Source organism: Monodelphis domestica, chromosome 7, assembly GCF_027887165.1.
Source record: "Monodelphis domestica isolate mMonDom1 chromosome 7, mMonDom1.pri, whole genome shotgun sequence".
Classification (NCBI taxonomy): domain Eukaryota; kingdom Metazoa; phylum Chordata; class Mammalia; order Didelphimorphia; family Didelphidae; genus Monodelphis; species Monodelphis domestica.
The window spans coordinates 21,447,968-21,469,629 of record NC_077233.1 but is presented as its reverse complement, the minus strand read 5'-3'; the positions used below and the strand labels follow the sequence as shown (position 1 = coordinate 21,469,629).

The following is a 21,662-nucleotide window of genomic DNA, read 5'->3' as shown; positions in this document are numbered from 1 at the left end:
TCTGTACCATATAAATGTGTAATGAATGTTGTAACATGATGGTGTCTCAGCTCTAAGACAAGATATTTTATATCACTGATACATGATTCCATTAGCCTCTCCACCATATTTCATCAGCGTGTTACCCCTGAATGTCTCTGTGGTAGAAGAGTTCTGTTTACTACCATGAAAACAGGAAAAGGGGAACTGATCTTTACAGATGTAAATAGAGATTAGCCATACCCTAACATACTAAGTCTATGATTTCGTCAGCATCAGTAACTCTAAGGGTGCTCAATCCCAAAACAAATGACCCAAGATTTAGAAGATTAATCACAACCCAAGATTTAGAAGAGTAATACTAGATTAATTAATTAGTACTAGAAAATTGTCTTGTTTGCCTCATTTTTCTTTTCTGTAAAATGTAAATCATAAGAGAATCTACCTCCCTAAGAATTAAATGAGATAAAGTTAGGGATTTAGGACAGTGTCTGGCACATAATAATCTATTTAGTGATAGAAGCTGTGTTTCTGGCTTCAAGTTCTGTACTAGATCCATCCATCATCACAGGCTACTGAGCAACTGCAAACAATTGTTAACACTAGCATCACATACTTTTCTCAGCAGGCTACAAGTTAAGTGGCCACTCAAGGGCAAATACCCAATCCTATTGCTAATTCTCACAGAAGCTGTAATCTGCTCTGTTTTTCCAACCTGAGTTGGTTAATATCTCCTTAGGTAGCCTGGTAGCCTTCTCTTCCCAAGGGTGAAGCATAATGATTCTCCTTTCAGTGGGGACACCCAGTTGACTCTTGTCTTATTGCAACTCAGAACTCCAGTGCTTAAGGGATCCCTCAAACCCAGGCTCCATCTTTCTGCTGTAGGAACTAGATATGTACCCCACCATGCCTGGCCTTCTTTTTATTATCTTCCTATGTTAAATTTACATTTTTATAAATATTATGTTCTATCTTTGCTTTTTTCAATTGAAATTTCAAATAAAAATTGAAATTCTTGTCCTTTATCCCCCTTTTAGGACATTAAAGATATTTTTTCCTCATTAAAAAAATAGGATAACCAAAAATTAGTGGGTTCGGGAAAGAAGGAAGAAAGACAATGCTGGTGTTTTCAAAACATGAAGAAATGTTTTATTTTGCTTTTATTTTCCAGTTCAATTTAAGAAGCATTTAATGAATGCCTACTATATGTTATTCCAGAAATTTGGGAGACAGACAGAAATGAAACTGTCCCTGGCCCTCAAGCATAATTTTACTGGAGGAAACAACATGACTCAGATATATAAAGACAAAATATATACAAAAATGGAAGTGGAGGAGGAGATATTATCAGCTGGGAGATCAGGAAAGGCTTCCTCTTGGAAGTGGTATCTTCTGGAACAATTTATTGATTAAGAGAACATTTTGATAGTTAAGGTTATATAGCTTTTTTCTATTTTTTCTTGTTTAAAATCTACTTCCAGTTGAGATGCTGCAATACACCCATGTTTCTCTGTACTGTATAAATGTGCAATGAATGTTGTCACATGATGGTACTGTATGTAACATGAGTAGAATAAGTCTTGTGGTGATAGGGAAATGGAAAATCCATCAGGAAAGGCCTTTTGTAAGCAGTGACATTTGAGTCTTTTAAGGAATCCTGAGAATCGAAGAGGTGAAGGTAAGGAAGGGGAATATTTCAAGCATGCATGGCTTGAGAGAAGATCCAGTAGGAGATAGCTGTATGGACTTGGGTGTGAGGGCATGAGAATGGAAGCAGAAGAGTTCAGAAAAGTTCAGATGGGAAGAGCAATATATGATCAGCTTGTAAAGATTATTATTTGTCCTTGATTTTAGAAGAGGACCAATGGCATCTCAGGGTGACATCTTAACTTGCACATGAACTAGATTTACCTGAAACAGAGTTGCACAAAGTCATCCAAGTCCAGTGACAAGACAAAGTCAAAATGACAGGCAATGGCTTGAGATCCAGTTGTCTTCAAGAAGAAAGTGTCATAGAAAGTGAACTGAATTTGGACTTTGAAAACTTTGGTTCAAATCCCAACTCTGCTGCCCACCGGGTGGGTGCCCTTATATCCTCTTCACTTCCTTGGACCTGTTTTTTTGGTCTATAATATGCTGGTTTAGGCTAATTGACTTTCAAGGTCACAGTCATAAACCCATGAGATTCTGAGTTGAAAGGGGCATTAGAGATTTGAGTTCAGTCCACCCCATGTGGGCTAAGTCTATGACCCAGTTATCTCGGTCAGAACCCAAAAACTATTTTCAGGGGGGAAAATGTCTATTGATTCAATTTCCCCAAATCCCCCAAGTCATTTCCCAATTAAATGTGCTTCTTACAACAGTTTTGAACTTTGCGCTTTGCTAAAGGCTGAAAAAGAATCTAGCTTTCCTTTGAATCTAGACATTTGCTTCTTGGGGGATATTTCTTTTTATTCTTTTTCCCCAACTCCCTCATTTTGTTTTATTCATTTTAAAAAAATCGGGACTTAAAAAACACCAAACAAAATGAGCATTTCCATATATAAAGTAGAAAAGGGGGGGATTATATGTGAACTGGGAATATCTATTGCCTACACCATAATTTTCATTTAAAATCTATAATAAATTCAACACATAACTTTGAAAGTATCTTGCTAGTCTGTTTCCTTCTGGCTACCTTGCTTCCTTTTATTCTCTTCTGTGTATTAAAAGATGTTTCAATGACTCATTTTTCCTTTTCTTCTTTTTCCTCTCTCTCTGTGCTCCATCTCTGTCTGTCTTTATCTCTATTTCTCTCACCTTCCATCTCTTTATTTCAGACTGTCTGTCTGTCTATCTGTCTTTTTGGCAAATCTATTACTATTCTTCCTTCTCCTTCCCTTGGAAAAGAAAGATTAATAATATGCACAGCCAAGCCAAGCATATATAGGCTGGGGTATTTGTATTAAGATGAAGAATTAACTAGAGAACATTCTCAAATCTCAGAGTTCCCAAACTGGAAAAAAGAAGATCATTCACACCCTGCCCTGGTTTATTTAATGTCTTTTGCTTGAGTTTTGGAATCACAGCATCTTAAGGCTGGAAGGAACCTTGAGACAGGACATTGCATCCTTTAAGACATCTTTAAGACAGAAAGCAGAAAGGCATCCACCCCCAGCCTTGATGTGGTTGCCTTCGGCAAGCTGGATTCCACCATCCTTATACCTAGGCTATTTGTCACAGGCACCCTTGCTGGGGTAGATGCAAAATATTTTCTGACTCATTAGCCAAATTGTTCCATGCTCCATTTAATGTAGCAGGATAAGACAGAAAAGGGGCCAAGTCCAACTGGGGGACCACACCACACACTCGCTGGAGGCGCTGGCATCTTGTTGCCTGGAGCTGCAGTTCACTAAAGATCTGAAGGAGTTAATGGGGCCTCCTAAAGTGTTTGACATCTGGGGAGTTACACATTAACCCTGAAGAAAGGGACAAATTAGGTAAAATCTGTCTCCGAAGAAAGTTTGGAGAGGACTATCTCTAAATATACAAGTGATTTTTTTTTTTAAACCTAGAATTGTGATTTCACTGATATAGGGAAACTCTCAGGGAGGTCAAATGTTCCACAAATGCAGATGGGTGACTCATCTGGAGTTTGTAGTAATTGTCTGCCCCATTGAGAGGTCGACTTACCTTCCAGTCACGCATTTTATATGTGAAAGGGGGGGCTACACCAAGGCCAAACTTGGAGTCCATTTTCTATATGATTGTAAGGATAGTTTGGGAATAAATTATCCAATTGAAAACATTTAGCAAATGTTTACTATGTGCCAGATACTGTGCCAAAGATAGAAAAAAACCCCACAACCTGTCCATCATAATAGTCCATTAGCCATTATCATCATCATCCTTAATATTGCAGAGTAAACTAATGTGACCAGGTGGTGCTGTGGATGGAGCACCAGGGATGGAATCAAGAAGATTCATCTTCAAAGTTCAGACACATATTAGCTGCGTGACCCTGGGCAAATCATTTCACCCTGTTTGCCTCATTTTCCTCATCTATAAAAATGATCTGAAGAAGGAAATGGTAAACCACTCCAGTTTCTTTTATGAAAACTCCAAAAAAGGGTCAGACACAAAAGGAAACAACCAAACAATAACAATAAACTAGGGTGATGCCTATTTGAGCTAACCCTCAGAAAAGAGCAAAAAATAAGAACCAGAACCCAGAATTTTAAAATGTATGAATATATACACGAGTGTGATTAATGTGAATAAATGGATGTGTGAATATGTATGTATATATGTGTGTGTGATAGAATGCCTAAAATCTTAGTTCAGATACTACCTCCTACAGGAAACCTTTCCTGATCTCCCAGATGATAATATGTCTTTCTCCTTCATTCCCATTATCTTTTATTTACCTTGAATATACAGGATATCTCAAAAGCTTCAGTGCAACTTTAAGCTTTAATAATTTAAAATTAAGGATATAACAGGCCCTTAATAAGTGTTTGTTGAAATCTATCTGTCTATCTATCATCTATTTATCTGTCTGTTTGCTTAACCATGAATTGATCCATCAATGCATCAATCCATTGATCCATCGACCCATCTACCATCATCCATCTATCATCTATCTATCTATTCATCTATCTATCTATCTATCTATCTATCTATCTATCTATCTGTCTGTCTGTCTGTCTGTCTGTCTCTCATCTATCTGTCTATTTCTTTCTATTTGTCTGCTTATCCATCAATCCATCCATCCATCCATCTATCTATCTATCTATCTATCTATCTATCTATCTATCTATCTATCTATCTATCTATCTATCTATCCATCTATCAATCTATCAATCTATCTGTCTATCTATTTCTCTATTTGTCTGCTTATCCATCCAGCCAGCCAGCCATCTATCTATCTATCTATCTATCTATCTATCTATCTATCTATCTATCTATCTATCTATCTATCAATCTGTCTGTCTGTCATCTATCTGTCTGTCTATCTCTCTCTATTTGTCTGCTTATCCATCAATCCATCCATCCATCATCTATCTATCTATCTGATTATTTGTCTGTATGTATGCTTATCCATCAATCAATCCATCTATCTATCTATCTATCTATCTATCTATCTATCTATCTATCTATCTCTATCTGTCTATCCATCTGTCTATCTATCCGTCTGTCTGCTTATCCATCAATCAATCTATTTATCTATGTTCAGTTGTTTTTCAGTCAAGTTCAACTTTTTGAGACCACATTTAGGGTTTTCTTGGCAGAGGTACTGAAATGGTTTACCATTTCATTCTCCAGTTCATTTTCCTGAGGCCAATGACTTGCCTGGGATTCTATCTGTTGTGAAACCTAGCTGTCTGTATTTGCATGCACAAATGCGCTCATGTGTGTGTGTGAGAGAGAGCGAGAGACAGAGACAGAGACAGAGACAGAGACAGAGACAGAGACAGAGACAGAGACAGAGGCAGAGAGAGAGAGTGTGTGTGTGTAATATCCCCATATGTTTCTTTTAAAATTGTCTTGATGCTGAGGCATTTTTAATTGACCCTACTTTGGAAAGAAGTAGCAACAATTTAATTTTTCCTTAAGGCTAAAAGATAATAAGAATAAGACTAATGGCTTAGCAAGATTTCATCTTTTCTGAAGCAACTATTCCAATAACTACAGGATGATGATAGACCATTAGAATGAGAATGGACATTAGAAAGATCATCTAGTTTAACCCCTACTCTCTTCATACTGTGGGAGAAACTGAGACCCAAATTGGGAAGGTGATGTAAAGTTTTTTTTAAAAATTCATTGTGGACTTGAATTATTTTCAAGCATGTCTACAAAGGATTTAGGCAATAACTGGACCCTGTAATAAATGAAATTTGTTAAATCAATTTTATGCAATTACTGATTTCTAGTCAGGTAAAATACACAACCCTTTCAAAAAATTTCAAGACATTTTTTCTCCTGTACCCTTGACCATGCCATGAATATCAAAGACCAGTTAAATATGTATGTAATAACTCTAGCCAGCATTGTGATAGCATCTCAAGGTTTGCAAAGGACTTTACATAAATCGTCTCATTTGATCCTCAGAACGACCCTGAGAATAGTTGCTGTTATTATCCCCATTTTACAGGTGAAGAAATTTAAAAGTTGATGTTTATATAGTACTTTCTACGTGTCAGGGACTGAGCTAAACCCTTTATCATTATTATCTCATTTGAAACGCATTACAACTTTCTCAAGTTTATACTCATTGTGCAAATGAGGAAACTGAGACAGAGGTTAGGAAATTTGCCCAGGATCACACAGCAGTAGTTCAGGCCCTCTTGACTATCTAGAGCTCTTAACTCTAGATTTGCTGAATATTCTTTGATTCATGAATGTGCCTTCAAGGATTAATGTCTTCAATAGCCTTTCCCCTGAATCCAGTTGGCAGATGGATTTTTTGGAATTTAATCACTACTGAGTAAAGTTTTGGAGTTTAAAAGTTTGTCACTCTTATATTTGTTGCTACAGGGAAGCATCCTAGAATCGGTGTTAGTTACTAAATACAGTTTAAGAGTCTATCGTGTTCCAGGCACTTGTGTACAATACTTTGATTGAATGCCAGTCTAAGATGGAAGAGATTTTGAAGTTCATTTAATGCAACCTCCTCATTTTATAAATGAGGAATAGTTGATATTCATAGAGAGGCCCAGAGAGGTCATTTGTCCAAGGAGTTTGTCCAAAGTCCAAAGGTAATAATAATAATAATAACTTATAATTTATATAGTACTTTAAACTTTACGAAGTGACCACAAAGCCAAGATTTGAATCCAACGTCCTTGACTCCAAATCCATTGGTTTTTTTTTCTCCTCTACCTTACCTCTTTACCTCTTTACCCAGATATGGAATAATCCAGGAAATCCCCATGACCCCTCTGGACAAAGCTTGCTTCTAAGTTTGAAGTTCTCTGAGGTTATGGGATCAGTTGGACCCTTTGGGGATGAGTATTAGAAATGGAAGCCCAGAAGAATGAATTCTGTTTTCATTCCTACTAATGAGATATCTAATTATTCAAATGTCACTCCAAAGGTAACCTCATTAGTGATAGCATCTTGTTTTCAGAAATGTCCTGGGGCATCAGAGATAAATTCATATCTTTGAAACAAACTAGTAAGGAAGCTTTCTAACTGAAACCAAACCGACATGAAGATAATATTAATCTCAAAAGCGATGTGACATATTGAGTGGGCACAAACACATCTCTTCAGGCCAAAATGGCGCCTGGTGCAGAAACTGTTTTCTTAACTGACTCAGGTTAAGTTGTTCTTATTTTCCTATATAATGGCCCATCCTTTAAGAAAAATAGGTTAATTAATAATTAGTAATTATTTTTGGTGCATTTTGGTAAAATAATCCAATTTCCATTGGAATGTGCCTAACTTAGTGAGTTAGCAGGCAGTGATGTTTCTGGTCTCCTCTCTCCCCTATCCATCCTCTATATACCTGTAAAAATACATTTTGTAATGCCTGTGACTCATTATGGTATCCTCCTGCTTAAAAGACTCCAGTGACTCTTTCCATCTTGAATTCTAGGTCTAAAATAGGGGGATAAGGACCAGACTTTTGAATTCAGTGATTTTAGAGAACTTCTAATGAGGAAACTTCCATTCTAGGTCATCACCTTCCATTTAGAGATTCTCCAGGAGCACTGACATATTTTGTGACTTTTCTGGGTTGCCTAGCCAGTGTTTGTTAGAGATAGAGCCTGAGGTCAAGTCCTCCTGACTCCAAGATTAGCAATCTCTCTCCACCACATCATGCTGCCTAGTTTTGTTTTATTTGAACAACTTGACATTTCTAGTCCTTCACAATCTAGCTAGAATGCTAGTTTGTCCAATCTTTCTAGTCTTATTTTATTACTCCTCTTTGTGGATCTTCTTGCTTTTCTTCAAATTCAGGCCCTCTTTCCCACCCTAGGGTCTCTGCCTAGGTTGGTTTCCCACCTCACCTCTGCCTATTAGATTCATCAATATCCTTTAAGACTCAGCTCAAATGCCAACTACTGCAAGATACTTCTAATTCTTCTAAAGCTCTCATTCATTCAATTACCTTTTATTTACCTCTGTATTTGTCTGTCTATGTCTTTCTCCATGTGCCTAGATAGATAGATAGATAGATAGATAGATAGATAGATAGATAGATGTGTTTGTGCATGTATCCTTTAAGTGTAATAGAATACCTGGGAAGATAAGGGAATTTTTTCATTTCTTGTACTTTGTTCTCCTAGGGTCTAATGTAGTTTGTTTCACATAATGAATGTTTAATAAATGCTTGTTGGGGGGGGGGGGGCAGCTGGGTAGCTCAGTGGATTGAGAGCCAGGCCTAGAGACAGGAGGTCCTAGGTTCAAATCTGGACTCAGACACTTCCCAGCTGTGTGACCCTGGGCAAGTCACTTGACCCCCATGGCCTAGCCCTTACCAGTCTTCTGCCTTGTAGCCAATACACAGTATTGACTCCAAGATGGAAGGTAAGGGTTTAAAAAAATAAATAAAATAAAAATAAAATAAATGCTTGGATTAAACTGAAATATTTAATTTCTCTCTCTTTTTTTGATACTTTGAAGATGAGAGATGTCTAGTTTATTTTCAGTCCCAAGAGAAAAGGAAGCAGATAGGTGAGATATTCATTAGAAGAAAGATTAATGGGAGGAATCTGAAGTAGCAATGTAACAAATCTGGATCCTAAGTATCTGATGACCCATTGGTCACCACCAAACTGGTACTATGATGGGCCTTCAGAAGTGCAAATGGGTTTTACTTTCTGATCATTAGCAGTCATCAGTCATTGTTGACTTTCAGGCTGGTGGTCCACCCATAGAATTATGAGGCATTTATTTCTGCCAAAATTTTCTTTACTCAGTACCTTGTAGATGATAGGGACAGATGGGTCAGAGGAGAGAGAGAGAGAGAGAGAGAGAGAGAGAGAGAGAGAGAGAGAGAGAGAGAGAGAGAGAGGCAAGGAAGGAAGGAAGGAAGGAAGGAAGGAAGGAAGGAAGGAAGGAAGGAAGAAAGAAAGAAAGAAAGAAAGAAAGAAAGAAAGAAAGAAAGAAAGAAAGAAAGAAAGAAAGAAAGAAAGAAAGAAAGAAAGAAAGAAAGAAAGAAAGAAAGAAAGAAAGAAAGAAAGAAAGAAAGAAGGAAAGAAAGAAGGAAAGAAAGAAAGAAAGAAAGAAAGAAAGAAAGAAAGAAAGAAAGAAAGAAAGAAAGAAAGAAAGAAAGAAAGACTTATTGAATGCTTCTAGGCAACTTCCTAAGTGTTGAAGATACAAGTGTAAGCAAACAAGATAGTCCCTTTGGTCAAGAAGTAACATATAGGGAATTAAGAAAGAGGACAGAGGATAAATAGGTAACAGTCTGATTTTGGAATGGTGGCCAGGAAGGCCTGGTTCAGAGTAAGATAAGGTAAAAACACAGCTATCAAAGCCACGGGTAATTATAAAGCCTTAGTCTAAGAATCCTCCATGGAGGGGAGATGAGAATGATGGCAGGGATTGAGGTGACATGATTTAGGAATGGCAGCTGGAAAGTATAAATATATACAGATTTTTTTTCTTTATAAAAATGTTTATTTTCCCAAGTCACTTGATCTGTCAGGTCTCGGTTTCCTCCATCTGCAAGACCAAGGGGTTATGCTGGATTGCCCCTGAAATTCCCTGCCTGTGATCCCCTGAGAGCTCTAGATTTAGGATCTTAGGAACCAAGATATGTATAGTTATTTGTAAAATAGTTGATACAGACAATGTACACCTACTCACATGTCAGCTTAAGTATCCAGATCCATAATTAGATTCATTTGGCCAAGCTTTCAAGGCTTTATAAAAATAAGAGAGATTCAGAGTTTTTCAAACTTCCCCACCTGGCAGTTGGTAAAATGGAAATTGATCGAGTTGGCACCGAGCGGGGCGCTTTTTTGTCAGTTCCCATCTCTGTTGGGTGGGAAGCCATTTGCCTGTTTCTGTTCTATTTGAAATCAATTTCACTGCCCTTGAGAACTGAACCTTTTTGATGTGTGCCATGGAGGGAAAGAGGGAAACTTGCCTATTCTTTACAGAATGGTTATAATAATATCTTAACATTTTATGTTGGACAGAAGGACTTTTGATTTAGACTTCATTTTTTATTTTAATAAACTGAATAAAATCATGGGGTTTTGTTTCACCACAAATCTTTCGAAGTCAAGAAGTCTTCCTTGAAGAAGTAAGAAAGGCTACACATTGAATACTGATTGATCAACCTCTGCCTTTAGCTAAAGAGCAGGGTATTGTGGTGGACGGGATACTACTATTGAGAAAACTATAGAGAAAAAAGAGACCTAGAGAAAGATTCTTGGTTTAGTCTGATTCTGCCACTTAATAACAAATCACTTCACCTTCTGTGCCTCAGTTTCCTTAAGAGTAAAATCTTTCTTCTCTATCCATGCTGTTGCATAATTTTCCATGTGGGATATGCACTCTCCCTTTGTTTCTCATCTTTTTAATCCTCTTATTCCCTCAAATCTCATCATAGGTACCACTTCCTAAAGCATATCTTTCCTGATTTTTCCTCCTAGATCAATTTCTTTTTGAAATTATTTAATTGTGTATATATTTTGTACTTTTTTTGGGTAACTATTGGTTTCACCCTGTGCAAAATGTAAATTTTACTAGAAGGCAGAAAGTGTTTCATTTTTGACATTTTTACCTTTGTATACCTGATGTCTAGCATAATTTTTTACACTTTTTGGGGAGGTAGAAATGCAGTATCTGTGATTTCATTGGTATTGGGAATAGCGAGTGAGGCAAGTCCTGGGATCAGAGTAGATCAGTACCTATTCAATAACTACTACCATAATTTAGAATTTTAGAAAATTGCTGGAGTTGGGCAGCTCAGTGACTCTTCACATAGAGAATCAGGCATAAGGATTGGAGGTCCTGAATTCAAATTTGACCTTTGACATTTCCTAACTGTATTACCACCCTGGGCAAGCCATTTAACCCCCATTGCCTACCTCTTTCTGCTCTTCTTCCTTGGAACCAATACTGAGTACTAATTTTTTAAGACACAAGGTGAACATTTAAAAAAAAAAAGAAAAGAAAAGGTGGCAGCTAAGTAGTGAATTGAAAGGCAGCCTTAGAGATGGGAGGTTCTGGATTCAAATCTGGCCTAAGACACTTCCTGGCTGTGCAAACGTGGGCAAATAATTTAACCCCTACTGCCTCTTGCCCTTATCACTTTCCTACCTTGGAACCAAGACACAGTATTGATTCTGACAAAGAAGGTAAGCATTTTTTTAATTTTATATTTTATATTTTATTTGATCCTTTCCAAGCATTATTCATTAAAGACATAGATCATTTTCTTTTCCTCCCCCTCACCCCCCATAGCCGACGCATAAATCCACTGGGCATTACATGTAGAAGGTAAGCATTTTTTAAATTGTTTTTTTAATTTTAAAAAAAGGAAAGAAAAAAATTTTTTAATTTTAAAAAGAAAAGAAAGTTGCCTGGGGGGCACTAAAAATTTAAGTAAATTGCCCAGAAGTAGTATGTGTCAGAGGTGGAACTTAGGCTTTGTTCTTCCTGATTTCAAGAATAATTCTTTACCCACCAGACTTTATCCACAAGAATATTTGTTGAGTTGAACTAAATTGAATTTAAATAGGAATCAATGAGATAATTTCCAAGAACCTTTGCATCTTCATCATTCTAGGGTCCTATGATCTAGAGCCCAGGATACAAATACTCATAGTGGGCAACTAGTACAAGCATCTGCTTTCCATATGTCTAGTTGGGAACATTCCATCTCACCATAGAAACAGTATACTAGATATCCATAAGAGGCTTGGCTCGGGATCTTTCAGAATTCTGTAGATATTGTCTTTCTCTTACATTGGAGGAGCAAGAAATGGAGAGATATATGGTAGACAGAATTAAGTTGTATCATCTCCCCAATGTGCTTAAGATGATGTAAAAGATTGCATCCAAAAACTGTTAAAAGAGGTGGGCCAGTCACATAGGGAAAGAGGGCAGTGTGACAGCTGGATGTCCCAAATGTCCCTCTGGAGCCATATAATACTCAAATATGCAGAGAGGGGCTCCTAAACATTGGATGGTCCCACCATCGAGGATTTTGGGGAGTACACAGCCAACAGTGACTTGGGATGAGATGTAAATGGGTTGTATTCTGCACTATTAGAAGGAAAGAAGGTATATTTCTTGAAAGCAGGATCTGTATCATTTATTTTATTATTTTTTTATTTCCATATTATTCATTTTTGTGATAGGAGTAATCTTTTAAAACCAAATGCCAAATCATATACCCATATAAACAAGTGATAAATCATGTTTTCTTCTGCATTTCTATTCTGTATCACTTTAAATTGAATCCCCAGCTCTAGACAAAATGCCCAGCACTTAATAGGTGTCCTTTCTCTGTCTCTGTCTCTGTCTCAGTCTTTTTCTCCCTCCTTTCCTCCTCCCTCCCAAGAGTCTTTTCTTCTTTTGGTTGAGTATCAGTAGTTTCTTTGACTGGGTCTTAAATGACATCATTGCCAGGTCCTTCACTATTTTGATTACCCTTTTTTGGATTATCTATAAACACATAGTAATAGAAATATCTGTATATAAACTTATCTATAAACTTTCTCTCTTTCTGTCTCAGTGTCTCTGTCTCTGTCTGTCTGTCTGTCTGTCTGTCTGTCTGTCTCTCTCTCTCTCTCTCTCTCTCTCTCTCTTTGTCAGTCTCTCTGTCTCTGCCTCCACAGAAGTGCGTACACATATAATTATACACATAATGGATTAAAACTAAATACAAGGTAGTTTGAACAGGTTATATACTAGCAGCCAGGGAACAGAAATTAGGAAAGTTCCATGTAAAAGGGGGCACTTGATCTGAGCCTTGAAAGAAACTAGAGATTCTAACAGGTAGAAGTAAGAGACAGGGATATTTTACAGGCATGTGGGGATAATCCATGCAAAGTCATGGAGTGGAGATATGGAGTATCATATATGAAGAACAGCTAGGTAGCACCTGACCTGAAGTCAGAAAAATTATCTTCCTGAGTTCAAATCCTGCCTCAGACACTTATTAGATATGTGACTCTGGGCAAGTCATTTCACTCTGTTTGCTTCAGTTTCTTCATCTGCAAAATAAATTGGAGAAGGAAATGGCAAAACACTCCAGTATCTTTGCCAAGAAACCCCCAGCTCAGGGTTGTAAAGAGTCAGCCACAAAAATATGAAAATTATCCAGAGAAAGAACTGTGGGAGTAGAAACACGGAAGATAAACAACTGCTTGATCACATGGGTCCATGGTGATATGATTGAGGATATAGACTCTAAATGTTCACCCTGGTGCAATGATCAATAATAGGGAAATAGGTCTTGATCAATGATACATGTAAAACCCAGTGGAATTGCCCGTGGGATATGGAAGAAGGGGGATGAGGGTTAGGAATGAACATGAATCATGTAACCATGGCAAAAATTCTAAATTAATTAAATATTTTTAATTAAAAAAATATGAAAAGTAGTGAGACGACCAGTTTGTCCACAGCACAAAAGACAAAAGGGAAACAAAGTCTAATAAACCTGGAAAGGCAGGTTTGGTAAAACTTTAAGAAAAATTATAAAGATATTTTATTTTACCAATTACATTTAATTAAATTTCATATAAATTTTCCAAAACTATGTGATCCAAAATGTCTCCTTCCTCTTTCCCTTCTTTCTCCCAAGCAATTCTATCTGGGTTATCCCCGTATTATCATGCAAAACATATCCATATTGATCATTTTTGTAAGAGAATAATTCTATAAAAGCCAAACCCAGATAAACTAGTGAAAAATCGCCTGCTTTCGTCTGCATTCGGGCTTTTGTCTGGAGGTGGACAGCATTCTTTGGCCGCGGACCCTCAGAATCGTCCTGGATCCTTGCAGGGCAGAGCGTAGTGCAGTCTGTCACAGTTGCCCAATCTTGCTGTGACTTGGGCAGGGCTTTTGAAGGGTAGTCAGGGCCAGAGAGACGTGCTGGATCCTTGAAGAAATGGGGACTTCTGGGAGTTTATGGATCAGAAGAGAGACGGGCTTTAGGGAAATCGGAGCGAGGGGGGCAAATTGGAGAGGGGGGAGACAAGAGTCAGAGACACCAAGTAGGAGGCTCTCCCACGGTCCAGGCGAGACGGGACGGAGGCATGAACCGGACGGGAGAGACTGAGAAACATGCAAGAAGCATGGAATGGAAAGGACAAGCTGTGGCAGCCTAGTCCTTCGCCCGCCTCCCCTACCTCGGGATCCAGCTTCTTCCCTGCCCTCTCCAAGCCCGAGCTCAGTCCCGGATGGCTAGGAAGGAGGGGAGGGCTCCGCGTTCAGGTGATAAAGCTCCTCGTCCCCTCCCCCCCTCGGAGGAGCCCAGAGATATTTCCTGACTGTTAAGAACCCGCGCTGGCTATTTCCTGTCTGCTTTCTTGGCCCTGGGCCAGCCCCTTCTAGTCCTTACTTGTGGCTTCCTCCACGTGGGTAGCCCCACAGCGGCTCCTTCCTGCTCCAGCCCCAACTCACCGAGAACCTCAGGTGAGAGCTGTTAGAGAAGGAAGGGCCCCGGCGTCCGGGGACAGAGCCGAGGGGCAAAAGCCCCGGGGAGCTGCCCGGTGGCCCCGGCTGCGCTGGCACCCCCGGGCTGCCTGGCAAGGGGGCTGGAGGGAGCGAGGAGGCGGAGTGCCAGTGTGTAAGGAGCGGGCCAAGGGGGGAAGGAAAGCAGGTGGGAGAGGAGTGGGTGGATCCCTCCCAGGGCTGAGGCTTCTGATCCCAGAGCCGGGATGGCACCGGGGAGCCCTCGGTGCCTGGCTCTGCCTCAGGTGAGAAAAACCGACGAGCCTTCCGTAGCTTTGGAGTCTGAGGGTTCCCGAGAGCCCCAAAGACGAGGCCCGAAGTCTTGTCCAGGGAGCGTGATTTTAACTTGTAGAGGGGAAAAGGGGACCCTGACTGAGGCTGCTTGTGAAGGGAGAGAGAGACAAGAGCCCAGGAATTCTCGCCTCCCTGGCCATTCCGCGCCAAAGGACTTCTCCCCTCTGTCATAGTGGAGGGTCCTGAGAGGAGACTCATAGACTTGGACTAAGGAAGGCCTGTGTTTGAATCCTGCCTCTGATCCTTTCTGTTTCCTCGTCTTTAAAATGAGGATAAGAACCACACCTCCTTCTAGTTGTTTTGGGGATCAAATGAGCACTTTGTATACTTCCAAGTGTTACAGCAATACTGCTTATTCCCATGAGTAAATCTAAATCTATCCTTATATTTTATATATATCGAAACGATAAATATAATTGGAGACACTTTTTATTATGTGTTGCATATAAGCATATTATACAAATATTTGCATACTTTATAGATAAATTAATACATAAAATCACAAGTATATTCCATATAATTATACATATATGATGTATAGTATAAATATATGTTATTAATAGAGTAATGTACTAAATATATATAATTGTAAATATATGACATATATGAAATATATACAATTACAAATATATAACTTATATGAAATATATACAATCTAAATATGGAATTTCTATACTAATATATAATTAATAATAGTTTCTATAAATGTATACAATTATATATAGTTTATATACAAAGTATATACAATTAAAATATTTATATGTGAAATATATGATAAAATATTTATACACTAAATATATGAAATTATGAACATATACTTCATCTATTAAATGTACAAAGAATAAATATTTAGCTTATAGATGAAATATATTAAATTATAAATGCATGGTTTGTATACAAAATATAAAATTATAACTATAATTTATATACTAAATATATAAAATAAATATATAAGTTATGGATATTTATAAAATCATGAATATATTTCATATAAAATTGTAAACATAATCTTATAAGCTAAGTATATAAAATTAACTATATTTTAAATACATATTTCAAATACTAAATACATATTTATGTATTAAATTTAAATATAAACAAACCTTTTATTTTGGCATCTGTAAGATTTGGCATTAAAAGAAGGGGGACAGATAGGGTAAAGCAGTTCATGCCTGTCAATCACATGTGCTTAGAACAATGTCTGACACATAGTAGGCTCCTAATAAGTGATTACTGGCTCTATATTGATAGCCAGTGTGTCTAAATATCTCTTCTTCTATTTTTTCTTCTCTGCATTTCCTTTGCTAGTCCTCCACTCTTCAGAAGTTGTCTGCTTCTGGATACTTCTGGAGATGTTTGATACTAAGAGAAGAGAAAGTTTGAGGTCAGAGGATCATAAATTCTGAGCTAGAAAAGACCTTCATGAGACCCCCTTTGCCCCCTCACTGTACTGAGGCAGCTAGTTTGCTCAGTGGTTTGGACTTTCTAGTCACAAAAAGCTGAGCTCATTATCATCCCATTCACAGTTTCTAGTTGAATGATCCTGGGCAAGTCACTTAACCTCTGTCCACCTCAATTTCCTAATCTCTGGGATAAGAGTAGCAGGGCTACTCCCAGGGCTGTTGTGAGGATCATATGGGGTTGTCATATTACCAAATTTTATAAACCTTAAAGATCTTTATAAATATTTGTTATTATTAGTAATGCTGATGAGAATAATAAAAAAGGCTAAATAAAAAAATAATAAAAAGACAAGTCATAGGGTCCTAAATTTAGAGCTAGAAGAATTCTTAGAAGTCCTTAAATCCAACTCCCTAGTGTCACATAGGACATTAGATGTTTATTTCTTCCCCCTCCCAAGGTACTTAATGATAGAGTTAATAAAGTATATCTGGCACATAGTAGGAGCTTAATAGATTCTTCTCCCCTTTGCTCCTCCCCATGAAAGCTTAATGAAGGTGAAACAAATGAATCTGTTGAATTGATCTTTATCCAATATTTGAGTCTTTTCCTTTGCTTTCCCCCCTCATCTTCTATATTTTCCTGTTTTAAAGTACATTCTGCATTTCCACTTTTGCCCAGTTCTTTTTCCTAGAATTTCATTATGCTCTCATGTAATACACCATTACCTTTGAATCTATATCTTGCTCAGTTCCCTCCAAAGCCTCCTCTCTCTTCCATTCCCACCCACACAATTCCCTGTTCTCTGATCTAGAAATGGACATAAATGTCATAGGCTCATACTCTTAATGTGGCGCGTGACCGCCATACACTGGGTAACTAAACCCAGGGCTGACTTGTTCTCATGTTGGCTTCTATCAGTAATCCCTGATGGCTGCAGGCTTTTCACCAACTCTGCTCAGCAGTAAAAGTCTTTCTGCACAATCTACTACATCAAAAATAATAATACTAATAAATGCTATTGATGAAACTCTTTGCCTGGATGAGAATTTTTTCCCCTCAATTGCACAGTTGCCGATATATTATTCATTGTTCTTAATAACCATGTTTGACTCTTACATTATTCACTGAAGTTATTACAGTGCCATAGGCTTGTCCCTCCAGGGTTTACTTCCAGAGGAAATCTGTAATGCTAGCCTAATTTTAAGTGGGTGACACTCAGGAGATACTTGGGATTTTCTTTACCATTTTTTGTGTTCTGAATCCCTTGGGTGGTCTAGGAACCCTTTCTTAGAGTCATGATTCTGAATGCACAAAATAAAATGCATAATATTACAAAGAAAACCAATAATGTTAAAAAAATGATCAAAAAAAGAAGCCAGGTTAAGCTTAAGAAGCCCTTCATTAACGGAACTCTGCCAGCCCATGCCTGTGTGGCTTTGGAAATATCAAACAGCTACCACCTCCTTTAGGTTCCCTTTTCTGAGCATTAGGCTCAGAGTCAGACAATAGCTGTGTGACTCTAGACAAAGTTCTTAACTCCCTTGGACCTCAGTTTCCTCATCTGTAAAATGACAGAGTTAGCCTTTAAGACCTCTAATTTACCCTTCTAGCACTTGTTCTAGGATCCTATGCAAATACTTATAATTATTCCTCTCTTCATGGCATCAAATGATACCATGTGTGTGAAGTCACTTGGCCAACTATAAATCCATCAATAAATGAAAGATGCTTCCAGGTTGGGGATTCTGCTCATTGCCCACCACCCATAGGGCATGTGGCTTCTACTTCAATAAAAATGACATTATTTTTAGGGCACTTTGGAAATGGAGTGCCAAAATTGAAATCAGGAAGATAGATTATCCATCTAGTAGCTGAGACGTCCTGGGCAAGTCACTTAAAAAGATAAAGACATTAAGAAATGATGGCGCCATTGAAGTAGGTAGGGTCACCATTGGCTTCCTCCTAACATTAAATTTCATTTCTCCCAGTAACTCTTTGCCCAGTGAGCTAGAAGAATGCTGACTAACATGGTGAGAGGAGACTATTTTAATCTTACTGTTAGGAATCACCCAGGAATAAACACAATGTGAGATAGGGCACTGTGATGGCTATAGAGGACTAAAGCAGGAATCAGGAAGGCATGCATTTAAATCTCAGTCCAGGCACCCACTAGTTGAGTGACCACTTACAATTCACTTTCCCTGTCAGCCTCAGCTTCCATATCTATAAAATGGGGGTCATAATAGGCTTTATCCCAACACTACACCTTGAGCTCATGGATCTTGTACCAATGGTCACAGATTTCCAACATGGCGGCCTGAGCCCAAGGTGTAATCTTCATGGCCCTCACCACCTTAGCTCAGTTTTCCAATACTCCTGAATGGCATCTTGTTAGGTGATGACTTGAGGTACCATCCAAGTATTTCACAGTTGAGAGGAGAAAAACTTTGAGTGGAAAGGCTGTTCTTTGAAGTTATAAATTCCAAACCAACTGTTCCATAAGGTAAACACTTGAAATAGGGTCCTACTTAAGAGCTGTTTCCTGGAACATTACCTTGTTCTCTGTCAATAGCCAGCTTAACTGGGGCTTAAAATGAACATTGCTATAACAGGAAAGGTGTGTTTAGACTTGAGTTACAATTATGTATTCAGGACACACTCAAGAATGGATGAGACAATGTGTGCAAGGATCGGGAATGGACTGGTGAATTCACCCAGGCAGAGAACTGCCAGTGTACAGGGTGTCAGGCTTGGACTCAGAAAGTCAGAAAGACCTGAGTTCAAATCTTAGCTTCAGACACTTGTTACCTGTGAGATTTTGAGCAAGTAATTGAACCTCTCAAGGCCTGATTTGCCTCATCATTAAAATAGATAATATTAATACCTACCCACCAGAGTTTTTTAAAGGAGAAAATTACATTTTTAGGGTACTTTGAAAACTTTAAAATGATTGATAAATGCTAGCTATTATTATTAGAAAGTTCCTACTACTGTAGGTAGGGACATTCTAAGCTACTGCAGTTTCAGTTAAAAGTTAATGAAAATGAAGAAGATCTGAGTTCAAATCCAGCCTCAGACACTTATCAGCTTTGTGACTTTGGCCAAAGCATTTAACTTGTCTCTCTCAGTTTCATCATCTGTAAAATGGGGATAAAATAGCATCTACGTCTTAGAATTGTTGTATGGATCAAATGAGAATATTTTAAAACCCTTAGTCACAAGTAAATGTTATATAGTATTATTAGCTTCTAAATAAATAATATAGTGGTATATATAATATAATATGATTCATTTTTTCTCATTCAAATTCACGTATCCTCAGCTGATCCATAGACACCAGAGGAAGAGCCCCTTCCAATTTTAAGAGAAATCACTAGAGGTCTAGCCCTTATAGCATTATTAAACACAACTTTCCCCAAATAAATGATTTCCCTTTCATATATTAGGAATGCATTTCTGACTTTTTAATTATCTAAATGTTCTTCATGCTCTGTTCTGCAATACAGACTACAGAGATAGTGCTCAAAGGGCAGGAAAGAAACTTACAGTTGCCCCCAAAATGTTTTTTTTTAAAGGAAACTGAAAGTGAGTCTTATCCCTTCTCTGCTCAGTTGAACCTGGGGGAGAAGTTTGGCTCCATTTTTCATTGCTATGCATAGAGCTCATAGGCACATAGACATTTTCACTCTGTTTTAATTGTTGCTTTTTTTCTTCTTCTTGGCCATAACCCCAAGTGGCTATGGGATAGAATTGATATAAGGCTGGCATGCACACAATCTATGTTTATCACTTTATCTCTCTTTATATATAAAAGTATCTGAGTACATAAACATGTATGTATACATCCACAGATCTCTCCCTCCCTCCTTCTCTCTCTGTCTCTGTCCCTCTGTCTTTCTCCATCTACTTACCTCTCTCCCTATCTCTGATAAACCTTTACCCCAAGATCCAAATGGAAGAGGACATTAGAGCAATGGTTCCCACTTCAAGATGAGCCCTGATTGAGAGTACATCACCATTTTCTAGGGCAGCCTTCAAAGGGTTTCTCCAATTTTGCTCAGCTTTTTCTATTTAATTAAGCTTTAATTAAAGGCTTTAAGGACCAGCTTCTCTTAGTCCCTTTAGTAATGCCGTAATGATTCCAGTTGTGGGATCAGTGGGGGTAATGTTAGACCCAGCCTAGTTTATAAGGTGATGGGGAAGAGTGGGTGTGAGTGCAGACACTATTATTCTGTTACTCACAGTAGCCAAAGATTGTTATCTACTGGGGAAGCATAATTCCCTGACACTCGAAATTGCACAAGCCATTTCCAATGGCTCCTAAGAGAAAATCAACCAACAATCTTCTCTTCTCTGACCTTAATTTTTATTTGAATGGGATCAGCCCAGTAAAGTTCAGGCAGTGGGTTACATTATCAAGCTACAATAGATAATGACCTGACCTTTCCCTTTTATATCATGGTTTCCAATAGAAAGAATCACTTGGCTGCCCTGGACTCTGCTCACTAAGCCCCAATTGTAGCTGACCCAAGCGTGCTAACTTCATTTTACAGAGGGTCTGAGGCCAGAAAGAAAGAACCTAGCCGCCAATTCTCTTTGACCAATCTTCACTTTCCCATCTTTATCCACGTCTCCTTGGGCCTGGCCTGATTGGGGTCCATTATTTGGAATGCCCTGAGCAGGGATGGCTTCAGAATAGTCTTTATATCTCCCCACACTGGGAAATGCTTAGCATAGGACAATCCTGTTTGTATCTGATGATGACAAATCTAGTCAATTAAATATGGCAAGGATGAATCTATGGGGGAAAAAAAAACAAAACTAGGCTGTCTAATAGATTACCAGGCTTTTATGGGGTGCCTTCTGTGTGCCCAGTACCGTGCTGAGCCCTGGTATGATTATAACTGCCTTGCTATCTCATGGATTTCATCATAAAACAGAGAGAAAATCCGGTTTCCTAGGTGAGAAAAAATACATAACGTATAGATAGATATACACTCAAGGTGGAGTAGATAAAAGTGGTGAGCCTGGCAAAAACCCTAATTCACATTCTGCCTCAAACACTTATTAGGTTTGGAGTCCTGGCCAAGTCACCTTTTCTTAGGCTCAGTTTTCTCTTCTGAAAAATGGGGATAGTAACAGCCCCTGCCTTCTAGGGTTATTATGAAGATTAAATGGCAGAATGAAGTAGAACTTTTGAGTTTTAATGGATTGTGCAAGTAAAAGCTCTGGTTATTATTACCCATGTACATCCATTTTCTTATCTGATGTCTATAAATGTACTTGGGCATAAGTATCTATAGTGAGAGAGCCCTGGACTTGGAATCCAACATGACCTGGATTCAAATCCTTCG

At 38.3% G+C, this 21,662-nt stretch overlaps 1 protein-coding gene across 2 annotated transcripts in view; it reads left to right on the top strand.

The window, feature by feature from the left end:
• Positions 1 to 21,662, top strand: part of FHIT (fragile histidine triad diadenosine triphosphatase) — a 1,742,917-nt gene that overhangs the window by 717,147 nt on the left and 1,004,108 nt on the right. Inside the window, exon 1 of one of the 2 annotated variants that reach the window (XM_001370436.4) lies at positions 13,726 to 14,571. The exons of the other annotated variant lie outside the window; for it this stretch is intronic. The gene's annotated coding sequence lies outside the window, so the exon portion shown is untranslated. Of the gene's footprint in view, positions 1 to 13,725; positions 14,572 to 21,662 lie in introns of those variants that run through there. 2 annotated transcript variants of the gene reach the window in all.